Source organism: Ambystoma mexicanum, chromosome 3p (genome assembly GCF_040938575.1).
Source record: "Ambystoma mexicanum isolate Mex_15411 chromosome 3p, UKY_AmexF1_1, whole genome shotgun sequence".
NCBI classification, from domain to species: domain Eukaryota; kingdom Metazoa; phylum Chordata; class Amphibia; order Caudata; family Ambystomatidae; genus Ambystoma; species Ambystoma mexicanum.
The window spans coordinates 931,260,689-931,269,106 of NC_090925.1; the positions used below are offsets into that span (position 1 = coordinate 931,260,689).

The following is an 8,418-nucleotide window of genomic DNA, read 5'->3' on the forward strand; positions in this document are numbered from 1 at the left end:
CAGCTAGGGAGAAAATGGCATATGAGGAAGGACACACAGGTATTTGCACAGTTCCCGTGCCTCCCCATCCAAAACACCTCCTCATGGGAACTCTTTGAGCTTACCTTACTCAAGCCTTACCATCACACTTTGTGCTGGAAGTGCCTGCCTGTGTTTTTTCAAAGCAATCTCCTAAGAGTTAATGATCATATTGAAGTTGTAAGCCCGCCCACTACAGGTGTAATTAAAATGTCTTAACCACGTCTGCCTTCAGCCATTCGATTTATAAGCACTCTGAATATCATGTTAAAAACAAACATTGGCAAATCCAACAGTTTGGGATTTTTTGTATAAGTATTACGCATTTGCCAGGCACTGCTATTAGATGTCCAGGTCCTTGCATCATTTTGACCTGCTACCACCAATGGGCAGTTAATAACACCAGCTGTGCCTGGCAAGTGACGTTCCAATGCCTACACATAAGCCCAGACTGTTGCCATTGCCAATGCTTGTTTAAAGGCAATATTTGGAAATGTACAGCACACATCCATTCCTATTCGGCATCGAAAAGGAACTCCTTTGGGTAACTTCCGCAATACTGGCATTGTGCCAGGAAAGTTGTGTAGACTAATTAGCAGAACCGAAAAGGGAATCCCTGCTCTGCTGTATGAAAAGTTCCTCATTCAAAAGTACAATGTATGCATGCATTCAGGGCAGAGCTCCCGTTTCTTTCACAAATATTAAATATAACAAAAAACTACATTTCCTTCCATTTTGGCCCCTAACGTTTTGACCAATTATCACACAGACACATTGTGTGGAAGAATTCACGCATTCAAAAACGTTCGCTTGCCATGTGGGTTAAATGTTGCACAGTGCACCATGGAAAACCTATTACAAAAGGTCAGGCTAAAGGAACTCGCTACAAGAGCACCTGGTGTCAACGCAGCGGCGTTTGCGTTTGTCAGTGCTCTCCGCCTGTGCCCCGTCTCATTTATCGCTTACAGCGAGTAGCGTTAAGTGTTTAAAGATGTGGAGGCCAAAAAAGAAATAATAATAGGACGCAACGAACAGCATCCTTCTTATATTGGTTTGGGCGAGAGATTGGTTCCTAAGCCCACCGAGGAGACGGGAACCGCCCATTTCATGGGTCTACCATGGGGTGCTGCTAGCACGCGCCCTTCTGTCCTGCCTGGACACATCCCCGAGCTCGGAAGAAACTGCAGCAACGAAGTGCACTTTTTACCTTGCCTTTCAGCAGCTCCGAATGAAGATGTGGCTCGGCAAACCAATGGGTGGACTGGGGGTCAGCTGGGGGGCGACCGGATCCGGCTGGGCCAACGGGCGCGCGCCTCCCCAGTCTCCTCAGGGGGCAGGGCCGTCCCGTAGTCTCCCCGTGTTTGTCCCAGTTGGCCTCTCCCCCGGAGCTAGCCGCCTGAAGGCCCCCGCGAGCAGCAGTCACACAGCTCTGAGCCCCCAGCAGAGCGCCGTGTGAGAGGGGTGGGGGGGAGCCCGTCCCCGGCGCGCGCCTCCTGTCAGCCGTGTTCTTTCCCGCCTCTGCTGGAGAGTCCCTGAGCGGCTGCTCCTGTGAGCCCGCCTGCGATAAAACCCGCGGTGCTGCTTAGGACGAGAAACCACTACCCACTGAGCAGTATTAACCAAACAGTCCGACGAACCGGCGAAGGGCTCCGTGTGTGTGTGTGTGTGTGTGTGTGTTTTTTTAAACATCCTGTATGTAAGGGGAAAGCAGAACAGGAAACCCCAGTGTATGTCGTGAGCCTGCTGCAGTCATGCTCTTGGAGTGGGCTAGCGCAGCCGGATGACTCCGGGGCACTGTACGAGAGATCCCAAGTAAGGCGACCATGATGCTGTATGTGTTGGACCAAGTAGGGTCTCCACCCGGCTCAATGACATTGGGATACAATGTTTTCGGTCTTTGCCTAGCTTTAAATAAAGCAATGCAGCTTTGTAAGGCGGGCACGCTGGAGGGACGGTGTCTGGGCCTTTCCAACTTTTCATTTGAAAGGGGCCACAGGCGGCCCCCAGCAATAGCCCATGTTGCCAGTCAGCAGTCTTCTAACACAGTCATATATTTCTTCGTTATTTTCGTTATGGGGCTTTAAATGTGCGCTTTACACTCGCCTTAAAAGCTTCGTTTGCAGGAGCCGTTGTGGGTATACCGATCACCCCGTTGCTATTGAAGACTGGTTCTCCCACATCAGCAACTTGCTGACAAAGAAGGATTTGCAGCTTTTCAGTGGACAGTTAATATTCAGCTCCCTGCTTGGCTGTCTCCTGATAAGCGGCAGCTATTAACCCCGGGTGCATTTCTTTGTCTCTCTTATAATGTATGGACCCCATGGTGCCTCAGACGGTTTTCTGCTTTAAGCATGGTAGAACCCCAACCATCACATTGAAACGGGCACCCACCGACTAAATTGGGACTACACGTATCAGAAGGGGGGGGACAAAGCTGGGGAAGATAATGCGGTTGTGAAGGGGCAACATGGCCTTTTTCTCAGAATGTGAGGCTGCCATGTTTCAATAACTTCAGGGAAGGACTTCATCCTTAGCAATTTGGACCTGTCCGAGCAACTGCGGGAAAGGAATCTTAAGGGGAACAGATAGTGGTTCCCCTGGGTAGGGGTTGTGGTAAGGTGTGGTTCCTTTAGGAAGGACGGTGCATGGAGTGTCAGTACGTTGTTGTACCAATAAATGGGGGGTCGCTGAATGTGGAAGTCGGACTAGACCACGAGTGAGCATCCACCTTATCACTAAAACAAGCCCCATGTAGTAATTGTGAGTGTGTGTACCTCGTTAGCTACGAGCTCTCGTGAGGTTACCCCCTCGCAGCACTGACGACGAAGAGAGATCGCCACAGTTCTTTGGTGGCAGTTTAAGGATCTACAGTACTCGTTGAACCTCTGCTGAAGAAGGGGAGTGTTGTGGCTGGACCTATGGTTACATAGGCCAGCCCGATCAGTGCTGGGGGCACCCAGCTGGTAGACAGTGCTGTGATCACACGGCATGGACAGTTGCAGGGATCACCCTGATTGCCGTGATCACAAGGCAAGACATCAGTTGCTGGGGGCTCCCATGCTAGAAACTGGGCTGTGGTAACACAGCAGGACAGGGGTCCGGGGGCTCCCGGGTTGCACGTGCTGATCCGGGGGCACCCAGGTCAGTGCTGGCTGCAGTACGGTGGTCAAATAGCATCAGCATGCAGGCCAGGGTAGCGGGGCCGTGATCACACAGCATCAGTCAGTAGGCCCAATAAATGAGGCACGAGGCAGAAGTGCCATTCATGGAGTCTGCCGCTGTTCTGCTGCACGTGTGTAGAGAACTTTGTCTTGCTGACAGTTTTGATCTGTCAGTGGGGGATGTCGGATACTGAGGCTGTGCCTCATTACTGCAATTTCTGTGGTTGAGAGTGTAGTCGCTGTTTGAAATGCTTCATGATCTGTGTTCTTGTCACAGTAGAGATGGTTTCACAGGGTTGGTGCTGCGACGGGCCGCGAGTAGCGGTCAAAAGTATTTGTAGTAATCGTAGCGCACGTGCTCGCTGAGGTTCCTTTTATTGACAGTGAGTCATGACAAACTCATGAAACATATTCTTAAAGGGGCAACACTACACTCAAACAAAATCAAAGACAACATCAATGGACATCAAATAAATCAATCGTCATGAACAGCAATACTTATTTGGGAACTGTGGGGTAAAACAAATAACCACATACATTGAGACTCAGTCAGTTACAAACATTAAAACGTACCCCAACCACGCTTTACATATTTTGCAGGTGACGGTCAGAGTTGGAGAACTGCTGGGGGCATGGTGGAAGTTCTACCACAACTTAATTCAGCGGGGGAGAAGGGAACGCCAACCAATGGACAACATCATTGCCAGTTACTGGAACCCTATTAAGCAAGGCGACAACCTGCGGCACCACAGCTTCACATACCTATCTTTACTGGGACCACTTTATGCACCTCAATAACATGTGGGCCCACAGCATCAAAAATACATATTTACTGAGTCCTCTTTGAGCATTTGCGGGGCTATAGGAAACCAATTGGACCACAAACCTTTGTTATGTTAAGCCCATTTCTTAAGAGCACGGTCACCCTAGGGTATCTTGGCGCTAGAGGGACGAATTCCCAGCCAGGGAACCAGACGAAAAACAGCCTAAAATAGAAGCCTTTCTTAAGTCCAAGTAGTTGGAGATTTTTTTAATAGCCAGTGGGAGTTCATTCCTCAGCTCTGCAGCTGCTATAGAAAAGGCTTGTCCACCGATCTGAGCCCGCTTAAAATTAGGGACCGTCAGCAGAGGCAGAGTGCAGTCTCTGACTGCGAGTGTAGTGCGTGAACTTGGCCTGAAAATATTCTATGCCCTAATTATGAAGGGTACGATGCATAATGCTTTGAAATTCAGTCGTTGGGTCACCAGGAGCAAATGCAGGACTCGAAGAACCGGTGATATATGGGCACCCTAAAGGTGTGCCCGTTGCTATGTGGGCAGCCAGGTTTTGAAGTCGTTGCAGCCGTTGGATCAGACCCTTTGGTTGTGCCAGGTAGAGGGAATTGCAGTAATCCAGCTGAGATAGCGCCATGGCTGCCACAACAGGGGGATGGAGGAGGGTGGGAATCATGGGAAGCACTTGAGTGTTTTTAGTTGGAAATAACCGGATTGACACACAGCGGTTACTTGCTTGTCCATGGACACAGATGCAGACAGTACTACACCTAGGTTCTTCACCTTGTTCACCGTGGATAGAAAGAGGGCCCAAAGAGGGAGGCCAGAAGGGAGACGCCCATAGTGTGGAGTCGGGAGGGATTGCCCACCACCAGCACCTCAGTCTTGTCTCCGTTCAATTTGAGCCAATTGTGGTTCATCCACTGCTCCACGGCCACCAGGCACCGCCGCAGGCACAACGACATCTCAGCCTGATCAAGATCTAATCGAATCAGGATCTGAGTGTCGTCAGCATACGAGTAGCACCTGGCGCTGAAGGAGTGGATGAGACGCACAAGGGCCAAAATATAGATGTTAAAGAGGATCGAAGACACAACTGAGATGGCAGGGAACAGAAAGGGGGCATAGCGAGGGTCTGGGTACGGTCCGCCAGGAATGAAGTGAACCAAGCTAGTACCTGCCCGGATATTCCTATATGGGCAAGACGAGTCAGCAGGATGGGGTGGTCAACAGTGTTGAATGCCGCTGATAGATCTAATAAAATCAGGGCACCCACTCCACCTGCGTCCACCAGCCTAGCCATGTCATCCTGGACGGCAACCAAGACACTCTCTGTGCCTCTGTCAGACCGAAATCCAGATTGAGCAGATGTGAAGAATCAAGAAATGTAGAGAGCAGAGGTGACACCAGTGATTCTGGAAGCTTTGAAAGAAAGGGAAGAAGCGAGATAGAACGAAAGTTGGACAGAAAAGCAGGATCCAAAGAAGGTTTATTCAGGAGAGGAATCACCCTGGCTGCCTTCAGTTCCTGAGGCACCAGCCCCGACTGACAGGAGTTGTTAATAGCTGTTGTGATCTCTGTGAGGAGGTCCGGGGAGATCTGTTTCATAACTGTCAGCGGGATGACATCCGAGGGGGAACATGATTTAATTTTTTTAATGGCAGAACTACTGACTCCTCAAAAATCCTGGGAAAGACAGACCAACACGTTGAGCTAGCTGAGGTCAATGAGTGAATGTCAAGGTTCTCAATAGGGGGGAGGTAGAGACCGACGTAAAGATGTTCTGGCAAATAGTATTGATCTTCACGATGAAATACTGGGATAAGGCATTGCACAGTTCCTGAGTGGGAATAACTTTGGGAGTCAGCTTTTCTGATGGGGAAAGTGACTTAATTGCAGAGAAGAGAGCTATTGGTTGGCATAGAGATGACTCAATTTTCGCAGTTATATGTGCTTCTTTGGCTACTTTGATGGCTGCTGAGTATTCTACTGAAGAGGCCTTGTATTTCTTTTTTGGGTGGGGTCATGGGCCTTACACCATTTTGGCTCGGCCTGCCTTAGTTTAAGTCTTAGTTTATCAGTCCAGGATGGTTGCAAGCACAGTTCATGAGTCTGCAAAGCCACACCCAGGGGACACATTGGCTGCAGTCCCGATGGTGGGGCAGGCAGCAGTGAGACACTGGTGGCAGGGTGTATTGGGACACTGTTTGCTATCGATCCCCCCTGGCAGGAGATACTTTCTAATGGTGTGGCTGCCGCATATTCTTCATTCAAACGATAAAGATCTCCTAAAACAACCTCGCTTCAGAATTAAATCGTATGGAGATTGCAGTTTCAATGCATTGGGGCCCAAGATTTGGAATGATCTTCCAAATGCTGTTAGAAAATTGCCATCATATCTTCAATTTAGAAAGGCTATGAAAACTAGCCTATTTGACGGCTGTGGTACTTAAATTGTTCTTGCACCAACTGTCCTACTGGATATACGAATGTACTGGCCGAATGACGCACCAACGCCACTATGATTCTGTCTTGTCTGTTCTATGTATGTGTGTCAGCGCTTTGAGGCCTGTGGGCGATTTAGCGCTTTATAAAAATTAAATAGAATAACGTGTTTCTTCAGTGCCATTGATGGAGCACAGCAGTGTGTTCTTCTTCATTCCCCTCCGCATCCCACACCGAGGCAGGGGTTGTTGGCAAGACACTGGTAGCAGGGTGTCTGGGCCTCGCTACATCTTGTGGAGGAAGTCTGCAGCTTTCTCCTTGCTCATCACTGCCATCACAGGAAGAGCGCACATTAACTGTAGCACACATCAATACATCATTTAGCATGAAGATTCTATGTTCCTTTGTTTTGATAATTTCTACTTTCTCACTATAAACTGTTTCGAGCATATCATCAGAACGGATGATGTATCTGTTTTCACTGCGCTGATCTGCATCCCTTTTATTTTCTCTTTTGCTCCTGCATCGAGAGTGTTGCTGGCACTGCTCTTTTCTTTTTTGGAAGCTGCGATCACGGAGCATACACCCATCACCGCCTGCTCATCACCACCTGCTCGGCCCAGGATCATCAACGGGAGCAGCAGGCATTTTATGAAGGATCCGACCACAGAGCATAAACCTGTAACTGCTAGACCCATATGCAGGCAAACTTACATTTGTTGTGTTGGAATGTGGGTGTCATGTCCTTCCGACCCCTTCCCTCCCCATAACATATTACACCACAACATTTGATCAAGTGTTGGCAATAAAAGGCCGTAGGTTTTTATTGCTACAGATCTGGTTATGGAACATAAACAATATTCGCATATTGTAATAATATATTACTTTTGGGCAGCGGGTCCTGAGGTTACTCTCTCAGGCCCGTGCGCCACACTCAGGTAGGTGATCGGCTGCCTGTGTTCCCCCAAAAGTTAGGTTATCTACAGCCTCTGCTAGCGAAAGTACTGGTGATTTCTCTATAAAATTGTTCCAGGCCGTGCCCCGATAAGTGGGTGCCATCCTGTGAAACAGATCGGGGTCACCCAGTGTTATGGCTGGGTGTTTTATGAAGCCCAACCCTCTGGCTATGCAGAATTTCTCCAGCCCTCTGTTCAACATTCTCCTGGAGTTATCGCCTGATTTATAACAGGTTGCCCCCTGCCATGTTTTTCTAGGCAGGATTGCTGAAAAATAAATTTCTGTGTCCCTCCAATTGTGTGAAATGCCTGATAGAGAAGCACATATTTCTTCGTATACAATTTTTCTTCCCATTACCCCATAAATGTATTATCAAAACTTCCGGCGGGCCTCTATATGCGACTAGGTTAGCTACCTTGTCATGGATGCCTGGCCAGTGGAGGCCTCTGTAGCCTCACCATGATGCAATCGTGTTCCTGAACGCTGGGCCGTCTTTAGTTTCTTCGGCCCAACGCCCTGTCCTGAATACAAACGAGTGACCGACTATCCAGGCTGATTTTAAAGGTGGGTCCTGCTTGGCTGTTGTTTCTGGGGAGAAAAGCGGGTGAACAGGTGGGAGGTGGTAGGGGGAACTATATTAGTTCTGGTCTGATGTATCTCCTGTAACAATCCAACTTCCACCCCCCTAGGTTCTTTACTTGTTGGGCGCCTAGGCCTCCTTGCCATGCTGAGGTTTCTGCCCCAATCCTAAAAGAGTGGGTGCCGAAATCCTTTGGATTCCACCGAGCTTTGGTGATTGCTTTCAACAGCACCCCCTTAAATTGGTAGTGACCCAAAGCTGATGTGTCCCTGTGAATTAGGAATCTTCCCCTCACCTTGGTCCGCTGTGCATGGTGTGGGATGTATTGATCCACTTTTGCTCTGCTATTCTGCATCACTCTGTTATGGTGGTGCCAGAAACAGCAAAATGGCTACAAACCCCTTGTGCACGCCAAATCCCCTGAAAATCGCGCTTTTCAACGCACAAAAAGATGGCTGCCCAATCTGCCACGCATGTTGTCAG

At 49.0% G+C, this 8,418-nt stretch overlaps 1 protein-coding gene across 1 annotated transcript in view; it reads right to left on the reverse strand.

Annotated features, from left to right (window-relative positions):
* LOC138581133 (CMP-N-acetylneuraminate-beta-galactosamide-alpha-2,3-sialyltransferase 2-like) overlaps positions 1 to 1,670 on the reverse strand; it is a 431,707-nt gene extending 430,037 nt beyond the window's left edge. Inside the window, exon 1 of the mRNA XM_069652226.1 lies at positions 1,226 to 1,670. The gene's annotated coding sequence lies outside the window, so the exon portion shown is untranslated. The remainder of the gene's footprint in view (positions 1 to 1,225) is intronic.
* Positions 1,671 to 8,418: the final 6,748 nt, after the last annotated feature.